The 12,046-nt window shown below is 42.6% G+C and overlaps 1 long non-coding RNA gene across 1 annotated transcript; it reads right to left on the bottom strand.

Annotated features, from left to right (window-relative positions):
* Positions 1–7,498: 7,498 nt before the first annotated feature.
* On the bottom strand, positions 7,499–8,115 carry LOC134439888 (uncharacterized). Its single transcript, XR_010032890.1, has 3 exons — positions 7,951–8,115; positions 7,802–7,863; positions 7,499–7,657 (listed from the first exon to the last, which is right to left on the bottom strand). It is a non-coding gene; the product is annotated as an uncharacterized LOC134439888 (long non-coding RNA).
* Between the last annotated feature and the right edge of the window lie 3,931 nt (positions 8,116–12,046).

Below are 12,046 nucleotides of genomic sequence, written 5' to 3'. Positions count from 1 at the left end.
GATACTACTTTAAGCACCAATTTGTGCAACTCAATATCACTTTAACCACACAGGTTTTAGGGCAGAGATCAGGGGCGGAGTGGGAAGAGTATTCCCACCGGGAGAATTTTTCCCTTAGCGGCCCTTTTTACCCCTCCACCAACACCAAAAAAAACAAAAAAAACAACGCGAACAACATGGTTCCCTAACCAAAAAGACAAAAAACACGAAATCTGCAGTCGTAGGTCTACTACATGTGGACATTAGTGTTGTCAAAATATCAACCTGAAGTGGAGAATTGTAGCCTACACTTGATGAAATAGGCCTACACAGCCATCATCACAGTCCAAAGCATTCACCATAGAACATTGCAGGTTAGGCTACATCACGCTACTGTTCCATGAAACTACTGGTCCATGCACTCCACTGTCATTTTGACAGTTTGTAGGCCTATTGAAATATCGTAAAAGAGTAATTTATGTAGGCCTACCGGTAGCCATTTATGTATTAAGCCATTTATGTAGCCCCTCCCTTTACCATTCAGATAAATAAGCGGACCAAAGTGGGTTCCTGTTGAGCTAGAGTATGTGTACCTGTAATGCAGTTACCTTAAGTGAGTGGAGTCTGACAAGTACTATAAGATATTTAAAAATAGAAGTATTTATTTTAATACCAAAAAGGTTCAATAGTAAAACAAATAAAACAATGTAGCCTAATTGCCCCTCTTTCACAAGATATAAAGAAACAAAATTCCCAAACCAGAAATGCATAAGTGGGGTAGCTCCCACTATGACCTAGATACAATCCCAGGTAAACTCACAAAAATAAAAACAATAAAAGATAAGGTAAGTTACACTAGTACACTTCAAGTCCTAGACTCTTACTATTAGAATTTTACTCTTTAACAGGAAGACAGGATGAGCACGGGCACAAAGTTTTGAGTGTGGGGATTTTTAGAAGAGTAGGCTATAGCTTACAAAAAGTCTGTCTACATTGTGCAATAAACCCACCATGCAGCAACTAAGCCAAACCTAGGCTACTTCAAAGCACAACCATAAGTCAACAAAATTAATAACCAAACGGTGTAGGCCTACCTTAAATGCTGTCTTCGTCGCAGCAAATGTCTTTGTTTCTTGCAATTACATTTTAATCCACAGTTTAGGCTACACACCCAGCACTGCTCACATCAGAATCTTGTGTGGTAATTATTTTGTTCCATTTCTTCAGACATTACATAGGCTACATCCTAAATGTGCCACATATAAATATATGTATGATATAACATTATTTCGACTGTAAGGAGATAGGCCTACCGGCGCCGCTAGTTCTAACAAACCAATGCCATCAAAACATGTACAACGTGTTTTCCTGCTTAGCTGCAGTTCACCTCCTTACCACTTGGTGGAGTCTGTTCGTAACCCAAGTCAATAACCACAGAACAAGTGAATCTGGAGTGGCAGACTGTAAACTGTAACAGTCATGTGGAAATCGGAAAATGAATCACAACTTACTAATATTTCCATTCCTTGGTAACCAATCTAAATATCACAGGTTCTTGAAATACTGAAAACGAAACTATGTTTCTAAGATCTAGTAAACTTCCGCGATCTACGGTGTATGAACACTATCAGTAGAGAAGGGGTGTGGCCAATTTACTGTTTGACACCGTCACTGAGGTATTGCGGTCGGGTAGACGGTATATATACTGTAGTGGTGAGTCAACTCATTTAGAAATAAAAATGTATTGTAGTCGGTTAATCTTCCTGATAACCCTGATGTACACAGTGGCCGGGAGAGAGCATAATACATAGAGGTAGAAAATAACACTAGAGAGGACACAGCAATTTGCGACAATACATAGAGGTAGAAAATAACACTAGAGAGGACACAGCCATTTGCGACAGCAGTAGGTAGTGTAGGTACTTTCAGGCAATGCAAGTCAATGGAGAACACGCCCACCCCTGTCAAGAAATTAACTAAAACTGTGTAAATATGAAGTAACACTTTAATCAAAGACCAGATTTGAAATGTCAGGCTAAATATCTACTTAAATCTATTGAGTCGATAAAATACATTTAAAAATCAAATAATATCTTTTATGAACATAGTTAGCAACACACTTCAACTATTGTCCTTGTATAGTGTGTTGATGGACATTTTCACATGATTAAGCCATTTTTGACAGAGGTGAGCCTCGTTCTCCGTTAATTTCCATTTCTCTGATCTACCTACAGATAATGGCCGCTACAGATTGCCGTAAAAAGGGGGGCGGGGTCCTCTCTAGTGTTATTTTCTACCTCTATGGCATAATATAATAGAGCACTTTGGGGCCGGCCGAGAACATAATACGGCCGTTGAAATATATTTCGCGGCCGCGGCCCACCGGGACAAGTCCCCGATCTCCCGATGGCCACTCCGCGCTTGGCAGAGATGACAGAGACGTGGGTCACAAACAATTACAAATCTTTATTTTTCTTCCATTATCGAAACATGTAATACTCTTTAAAATACCGGTATTAGAATTTCACACACTCACACACACACTTACAATGGATTAGGCCACAAGTAGCCTAGGCCTACAGGTTGTGCTCCACCCTAATGGTGATATTCCTATGAGCCAAACCAATGATGCTGAGGCAAAACAAAATTACTAACACACTACAATGAAAAGGAAAACACACCAAGCAAAACAAAAGTAAGGAAAAGCACTGCAAACAAAAATGAAAAATATTAAATCAACAAAACAAACAAACTGAAAAAGCACACCATGCAGATAATTCAGCACATCAGTTCACACAGGAATTACCCCATTAACTGGGGGGGTTAGCGCACAGTCACTGCAGCACAAGCAGCCAAAGCAGACATGGACAGACGAACAAACAGGACAAACAAACAATTCACGGGACAAGTGACACCGCGTAGCGAGCTTCAGCGTCATGCACCCTGCAAGCCCACACCCAAAGCAGCAGAGCGAGCAGCAAGCAACAGTATTGCAGCAGAGTGACAGTCACCGTGAGCGGACAGGAGGAGCAGAACAGGGGAGGACAAAGCGGCAACTCTGACCGTAATTGGTTGGAAGCCCCACGGGCCCTAATGGAGGATACAAAATAAATGCATTTACTTAAAGCGCCTATTTGTATTTACATAACGCGCCTAGCTAGCACAATTAGAAGGGGATGAGAAGGAGAACCTACCGATGTAGCCGGCACACGCCGTCCAGAGAGGCACACGCTGCCAAGGTGGAGAGACTTCGATTACCGAATCGTGGCGTGATGTATGCTGTAAACCGAGAATAGTGTCAGCATGTTGCCCCCAGTAAAAGTCAAGTGCACACGCCAGTGAGCATTACCAACTCACCTGGACAAGGGTCAGCAAGCGCGTCGGAGGGGAAGAGATGGATCCATACAGCTGTGCAGTTGGCAAACAATTAGCCCAAGGTGAAACAAAGAGTATCCGTTAAGATCTGAACGCAATCCAGGACAAGAAACAGGAGTGCAGAGGAACAGCAACCTACCGACAGGGCCGCGTTATCCTATGGTGCAACCGGTGCTGCAGCACCGGGCCCCGCCACTAGAGGGGGCCCCGGACGTCGTGAGATTGGAAAATATGAAACGATATTTTGAGACAATCAATTGTACTTTTGACGCATTTCGCCATCCGTAGGCAAGCAGAGGCGCATATGCATATCTTGTCACCAGGCTAGACAGGCAGCTTGGGCCCCCAAGACTGTAGCTGGGGAACATTAGTGGCGATTTGTTACAAGTGTTCTTTCTTTTTAATCTTCGCTTGGCCCCCCTACTGAGCCTAGAATCGCCTCTGCATGCACGCAGGAATTGGAGGTCGGAACTTATCATTTCAGATGCTTCTGGTTGTGTGCCACCAGTGAAAACGGTGGTCAATAATTTTATAGTTTGATGATGGGCTACTGTCTAAAAAAGATGTGAGAAACTCGGCGTCAGCACTTGCTTCAGATTGTACAGATAAACTTCAGCCCGGCATGGATTAACGCATTGAAGAGAAGGTTGGCAACGTTATCCATTTTTGTAATGTCAGTGTTATAATTGCTTTTTGTAATTGTTGCATAGCGATCATGGACTTGAGCAATCATGTAGGCCTAAGCTAAGCAAACAAAGCACAGCACACCAACCTAACTTTATCTTATTCTATTGTTAAAACATGGGGAAATAAATCACGCATCCAACTGCATTCGCGAAACAAAAGTCTTGCATGGCGCGGCGAGGACCACTTCTGGGGTTTTTAAAAAAGTGTTCACAATAATGCTACGTAGCAAGTGCACCAACCAGCAATCAAAGTTCTGACAATCTGACAACAACAGGGCAAACCAATCTAGCAAACACTAAAATGATATAGGCTAGTCGCATTTTCCTAAAGCAATGTTATGGCCATTTCCCTAAAGCACTGTAATAGGTCTAATGTCGATGCTCTGTCAGCGTATATGTTTGCGTTCGGCTTTGTGTTCAGTTAAAACATGCCTGGGTACCACTCGCGGATTGTTCAGTTAGCAAGTATCTGGGAGGGGAAAAAAACTTGCGTGATACATCCACATCCACACATCTAAACATTTGGCCTACGAGTTTGCACCGTAATCTACTGCAATGATTGCACACTATTGCATTGTAATGCACCATATAGATGAAAACCGCTGACTTCTTAATTGGTAGCCTTTATGGTACATTTTGAGGGGAATTCGTGACAGCTTCACTTTGCTGTGGTTCGCTGCAAAGGGGATTCCCCTTCCTCACGTCAAGCGACAGCTGACTGAGTAGGCTATACTTTCCTTTGACAGACAGCCAGTCTTTCCAAGGCCATTGGAAGTTACATTAATTAACACGTGTTTCCCACGACGGTTTCTATTCGACAAATTGGTCGGCAGCAACGTAGCAAAAATAAGAGACTTTTGGTTGTGCTTCTGTTTGGTAGTTCTAGCTGAACCGACGTTTACTCTGCTAAACGGTAGTGCACAGAATCTCCTCCCTGTCAGCTGGCTAGGCTTCCAATGGCTTGCGTTGCGACTGGTGAACTCAGCAGGGGGTTCCGCGCACCCTTTTTTTGTGTTGGAGTAGAACGTGTAGCCTGGGTTGTTTCATGCGTTTTGAATATGGCTATGGCTCATTATAATGTGGTGTAGGGGCCCCGGATTGCGTCTGCACCGGGCCCCGGCGAGGGTTAACGCGGCCCTGCCTACCGAGCAGCCAGGGGCACGACGAGTTCCCTCCGGGGGAAAAACACTGAATGTTTGCGACGCCATCTTCTTTATGCAGGTGGGGCTTGCGGTCACCCAATCGTGAGCTCAGGTGAAGCCCCGCTGGGGGGACTGTCACCAAAGTGTCAAACGTGCACAGGGAGGAAACAGACATGACTGACAGCAATAGAAAGCTCTACTGCTACATTTGGGCCACAGTAGAATTGGGACTCTATACGCATCATCCCTCACTCAGCTTGCAGGTGCATCACAGTGGGACAGACATCACTGGAAAGGAGAGGCTGGAGCGGTCCGTGGATCTTCTGGCCAATCGATTTTCATTTTCAAATCGGGAAATAGAAAACAGAAAATAACTCGTTATCCGATTTTTGTTTTGGAAATCGGGAAACGAAAATCGGAAAACGAACCAATTTTCGTTATCCGTTTCATTCTGTTAAATGCGGGCAGGCTTGTAATTCAGAATTAAATTATGGCTTCGTTTTTCCATCACCTATTTTTTAATTACATGAACCGGAAGACGTTGATTGAGCGCCTGTCCGTCAGCTGTCAAGGAACGTAGGCCTACGGTGCGAGCGCAGACCTAGGTCTGTGGGTGCGAGTGATATTCCCAACATCTGGCCAACATTCCTTTGATTTGGGTTGCAGTCTTGTAGTTACCATGGCTGTCTGTCTTTTAAATTCTGGTTTGTTTGGGTTATTATTACCCTGGTATAAATACCCCTGCACTTTAAGTAAGTTTGCAGAGTATGACGAAAGTTTTTGACTTGCTCTCTTCGTAACGCTAGCACTCAAGTAGGCTAGCTGGCATGATGACACCCACAGCCCAAACTGTTTGTAGCTCTGGCTGTCCAAGTAGCCTAATGGCTATTCATGACTACGAGATGAAATATAACAACCGATAGTCATATTCCCTCTCGAGCCGATAGCAGACATCCCAAGTTCCAAAAACTTCTTTCAGTGAGATGCTTATCGACCCTCGACACCCCCGACAATCAAAATGCCATTAAACGCGTGTAATCATGTCCTTTATTACGTATATTGCCCAGTCTGCATAGGCCTATAACATCTGCCTAATACCCTACTATTTTTCCTAGGACTTTTACAGGGCGTCCTACTTGTGTGCTCGCGCAAAACTATTCCACACATTCCGCACGAGTCATTATCTTTCTCTGTCCCTTCTAAAATCAGGGACTCGCAGGCATCAGGGACAGGGGGGAGCTGCTATCATACTCCCTTCATGGGATGTCTGCGATAGCGGACCTCGTCATGCTTTGAGGTGGACCTACAAGCATGCAATTACTGATGAACGTTGCTCTGGGAAGTATACCTATTAGTGCCTAGTCTAAATTTAAATGAGGACGTGTTAAAAACGTATAAAATATAGGCTAGACTAGAGTAGCCTAAACACCTCTGGTGTGGCTAAGCCAACTCTTTACCCACAGCCTCCCTGACACATTAGCACAGTTTCCGGGTCAACAAAAACTTAATATTTAGCAAAATAAGAAATGGGAAAACGGGCCGTCTCTCTAATTCTGATTCCCATATAAAAGCGATGAAAAGAAAATCAGAAAATGATTCTCGTTTTTCGTTTTCTGGTTTCCAAACAGGAAACAAACTTTGAGTGGTTTCTCGTTTATTGTTTACTTAAAAATCGGGAAACCGGTCATTTTTCGTGGTCCGTTATCCGATTTGAAAATGAAAATCGATTGGCCAGAAGATCCACGGACCACTGCAGCTTAGTTTTCAAGACTTTATTTTGTGCACACACTCGACTAACATTTCGGTGTTGCTACACCTTCTTCAGAGTCAAATGATAACAAGAGAGAGACACCCATTGCACACATATGTTTGGGCCTTTTTGCTTGTGTAACATGGCCAAGTTACATGACTAGAAATTGAAGGTGCAACGACTACGCCATCCTGGGAAGTTGTTTTGCTAGCTTAACACCCAGGAAATTACCATAACTAAAACCAGGCAACACAGGTTCCAATAGACATGAGGAAGACATGAATTCCAGACACCATGGCAGTTTTATTAAACATAGGCCTAAGAAACAGAACAGTGGTTCAATATATTTATTCTTTTTGGTTGGTTTTGCTTAAAATGCAGGCAGGGTTTACATTGGCTCGGTCAGGACTGGGTCAAGGAGGCATACTAACAAAGAGTGCACAAAAACACACAGCAATCAATGACTGAAAGTGTCCACAGCAAACCCTTTGAATTTCCCAGCAAAAATGTTGCACCACAATAATAGTGACTAGCCATCCTTTTACAGTAGGTCCATTTTCCTGCCACACAAAGCCCACAGACCACTTGAACTTAGTTAAAATAAAATACATGATAACTTAACTACAAGACAAGACAAAAGAACAAAAAAAAGGAACCAAAACCGGTAAGACAAGACAGCAGCACAACCTACTCCAATGGTAGCACTGCTGGAAAGGCCATGCTACCTGCAACACAAAAAGCTCACACATTATGTCCACAGACAAGCTTAGCATATGGCTGCATTCCCCTTAGGAACATCTACATGTCTACACAGATGGATATTAGAGCCACATTTAACATGTGGATTGGATAAAGTTGGAATGACATACCTGAAGGTACGGCCATGGCTACGTCAAGGCCAAAGCTTAGCCTGTGGCACAGACATGTGTGGCTACAAATAAAAGCAAAACATCAATACACAAAACACACATAACACAAAAATTAACAAATGAACATATTAAGACAAAACAACACCTACCCAAAGTGGCCTCACAGGCGTGTGCCCACTCTACAAGCACACCAGCAGCAAGACTACGCTGTCAGGCCAGGGGATTTTTAAAAGCTGCCACCAAAGGCCAAATTGGTTAATTGCACAAACTGCTCCGCCCACCTTGTTAGGAGAGTCAGCTGAGAGTAGCACAGCAAAATACAGCTGGCAGAGATTGTCTACTGCTACACTTGTATTGTGATAGCACATTGAGAAGTGAGACAGGAAACAAGTTGAAGAGAGAGATGGGGTATTTGGGATACGACACAGGCTGGGTTCCCATGCGGCAACTACAGTGTATGGTACAGCTGTGTTAGCATGGTGCGTACCAGCTCCTCCAACCTGCCACACATTTGATACAACTCTGGTGAATCCATATTGTTAAAGCCACAGGTAGTCACATGACATGACTGTAATTATACACAATCTCTAGGGTGACCAGACGTCCTCTTTTCCCCGGACATGTCCTACTTTTGAGACCTAAAAAAATGTCCGGGGAGATTTTCAGAAATGTCCGGGATTTTGTTGCACAGCCTGAAATATAGACCTAATTCCTCTGCATTGTAATTTTCACTCCGTTCCATTTGACTCCACTCCAGGTTTCTCTCTACCGTTCACAAATTAGTCACGCCCTCATCAAATCTAGCCACTTTTACCGTGTGTCCGAAAGAAGTAGCCTAGGGGACTAACCAGTGCGCCCCATGTTTACAAGCGAAAGCGCATCTGTCCGCCGGTTCTACGGACTGCAATGCCGATAGAAACGCAAATGCACGTTCGCGGTGGAGTTGAAAAAAAAATCCCGCGTGTGAAGCCAGGTATGAAGGTAATCTAACACAGGAGTAAGCCTAGTAACACCACCAAATTCATCATTTAGGGAGGTACAAGTTTTGTTACACCTTGTCACAAGACTTAGCCTAAAAATTCTTTCATGATCTGACATTTCCAAGTTATTTGCAAAAGCAATTTCTCGGAACTATAAGGACTCATTCCTGAGTTAAGAAATTAAGCTTTGTTAAGAAATTCTCTGCATTTATAAATGTATTATTGAAAATATAAAATGTGATAAAAATGTAACATAGTTAGGAGTTTGCTTTTTGTGTTTCTAGTTAGACTCTGTTTGGTTAAACCCTGTGTGAACTCTTTCTATGTGTGAGCTCTGACATCTGTGTTGTCACTTGCTGTGAGTTCTGTTATCTGTGTTGTCACAGATAAGTTACCACCTGGCTTGTATGTTTATTCTTCATTAGCTGAACTATGTCCTTGTTTGGTTAAACTAACAATTCTGTTAGTGATTACTTGTTAGCCGACAATAAAGGCAGGGCCAAAACCGTTAGCGGGCTGTGGGATTGTCTCAGTGCTTTAAGATCTATGCGCTGGGCAAGACCTCCATTCTGCTGCAGTTTTTAAATGCTATCTCTGTCTCGTGTGGGTTTTCTTTCAGGTCAATTTGATAAGGTGATACAGTGAATTTATTCACAAGCTTCTTCTTCATCAGCTTCTTCTTCTGTCTATTGCCTTTGCAGTTATTGATAACGCTGTATGGGTTAGCTTATTAATGGTAGGTAAAACTCCAGTTCCTCTTTTAATGGCTGCAGTGCCCATTGCTAATCTCTGAGCACCATGCCACTACAAAGAGCCTAGCTAAATAGGCCTAATGGATGACACTGGAGGGGTAAATTGTGAGGTGTCTTATAAACATATTAAGCCTAAAATATAGCCTAATAGAACTTCATTATCAATTCAGTTGAAAACCACAAATGTTGTGTTTTTTATATTTAGTTTCCAATGTTATATAGCCTATGCTGTTCATCTTTGTGGGGAATGGCTGAGATGGGCCTACATGATGGTGAATCTATTTTTAAAAACCTAATGCAGAAATTGGAATAGGCCAATGAAATTGGGCTGCATTGTTATGCTGTTAAGCTACTCCAATATAGGTGTTAGGCCTACTATCTAGGATTGTAACAAAGGCACACTCTGCATCATATGATCACACAAATTATGTGATAGGCCTATAGGCGTAACTGAAGAGATTTTAATTGTCATTTATAGTAGACAAATGAATGTGCATGCCAAAAAGTTCGAGTGGCTTTTAAACAAATGACCATTTTGGATGCGTTGATACTTTATAGGCCTACTATCATACCTCATACCCATATATACTTTCATACCTGTAGATACACAGATACACAGATGACCCCCCCCCCCCAAAAAAAATAATTGTCCTCCTTTTTACAAACCCAAATCTGGTCACCCTAACAAACACAGCTAGCTGTTTAATTGCTCAGTAAAACTCACCATGCTTCTGGGCAATAGTTCATCATAAAAATAAAAAATCTATGAAAAAGCACAAGTGATCAATATACTTCTGAAGAATCTTTTCATGGTTTTCTGCGTCTCGTGTTTTTTTTTTACAGTGCCGCAGGCCGGATCAGTGTGGGCAGTTTGTTTTTTAATCTACAATGGGTTTCCAAAATATTACAATGTAGCTTGCACAGTCCAACAAAAAGGATAATGAAAAGGCTTTTTTCTTTGATACCATAGTGATTACATTTGGGTGTAACCGCTGAGGACAGAAGTGCTGCTCCATAATCTGCTAAATTATCACAAAAGCCTTTTGTGTGAGCAATAGGAGGGTAGTTATTCAGAAGCAGCAGTCTCACAGTATCACATATACACTCCAGATCACCTGGCCCTGTCTGTGTACTGTACCTTATACAGGAGTCTGGAACTGGCTTTTGTTGAATGGCTGAAAATCTATTTGGTCACTGGTGCTTTCTGAAGGCGCGATACCATTTCATTAACTGTTTCTTTCAGTGGTGAGCTAATGGTACACTAATTAAACCGTCTTTCAGCTCTCATAGTTTAAACTGCACAGTTTTCTTCTTTTGTGGCAATGAATTAGTCACATTTTTTAGGTCTGGGTGGGACAATGTTTAGTGGAGCCAATGGCTCCTAATTGATCACACAAGGGCTATGGAGTGGCCGTGTTTCAAAGGATTTAAATTTGCATCACTGAAAAAAAAACTGCGTGTGTGAATAAGCACTGAGGACCTAATCAAGGTCTGAGAGCTGAATAAAAGTCATTGCAGCACTCAGTCCTCTTGAGGGGCAAAAAACTTGATCCACTTGGTGCCACTTGATTTTACATTATTTGCTACTGAAATCGTACAACATGAAAATATCACTCTAATCTTGCATGAAAATGTTGAATCCTCACTATTTAGCTATTAAAAATGACAAGAACATTCCCAAGGGATGCCCTGACTTTTCCATGCACGCATTATTATGCATGATTGCTTCGTCCTCTACAGTGGAAAAATGCATAATTTGCATCTCTAAACGTTGTTGAACTATTATGTGTAAGTGTCAATGTGTTTGAGTGTGTTGCATATAAGAGTGTATATGCATTGTCGCTGACAGCTTTGGTTGGGCCTGGCACAAAGTCAAATGGGAAGCTCCCCTAATACGTACAATGTAATGGGGACCCAATTCTGGGACACCTGGCTCACTGGGCCTGGGACAACAGACCAGTTTGCCCACCCCCTGTTGGCTCTCGTGTGTGTGTGTGTGTGTGTGTGTGTGTGTGTGTGTGTGTGTGTGTGTGTGTGTGCATGTGCGTGTGCGTGTGCGTGTGTGCGTGCGCATGTCTGTGCAGCATCTCCCCTCTCTGCGCCACTAGAAATGTGACATTTTCCTGTAACCCCACAAAGGAAATGTCATATTTCAAACCGCTACACTACTTAATATGCTTTTGAGTGTTCCATTTGCAGAGAGCTCTCCAACAGCTCTCTCTTCCTCACTTCTCCTCTCCGCTCCCCCACTATCTCCTCTCCACCATAAATTAGAAACTTTACGGCCTTCTAAGCAAGCGAACAAAAAAACACAATTCTTTCCTTTGGTGTGTGTGTGTGTGTGTGTGTGTGTGTGTGTGTGTGTGTGTGTGTGTGTGTGTGTGTGTGTGTGTGTGTGTGTGTGTGTGTGTGTGTGTATCCGTGTGTATTGAATAAATTATCAGCTTATTGCTGGGAGTTGTACAGAGACAATCCATTTCATTTCAGTCACAATATTTAAGAAACAGATATTA

The sequence above is a fragment of the Engraulis encrasicolus genome, chromosome 23, assembly GCF_034702125.1.
Source record: "Engraulis encrasicolus isolate BLACKSEA-1 chromosome 23, IST_EnEncr_1.0, whole genome shotgun sequence".
NCBI classification, from domain to species: domain Eukaryota; kingdom Metazoa; phylum Chordata; class Actinopteri; order Clupeiformes; family Engraulidae; genus Engraulis; species Engraulis encrasicolus.
The sequence above is the reverse complement of the archived record's forward strand: the minus strand, read 5'-3'. Positions and strand labels throughout refer to the sequence as shown.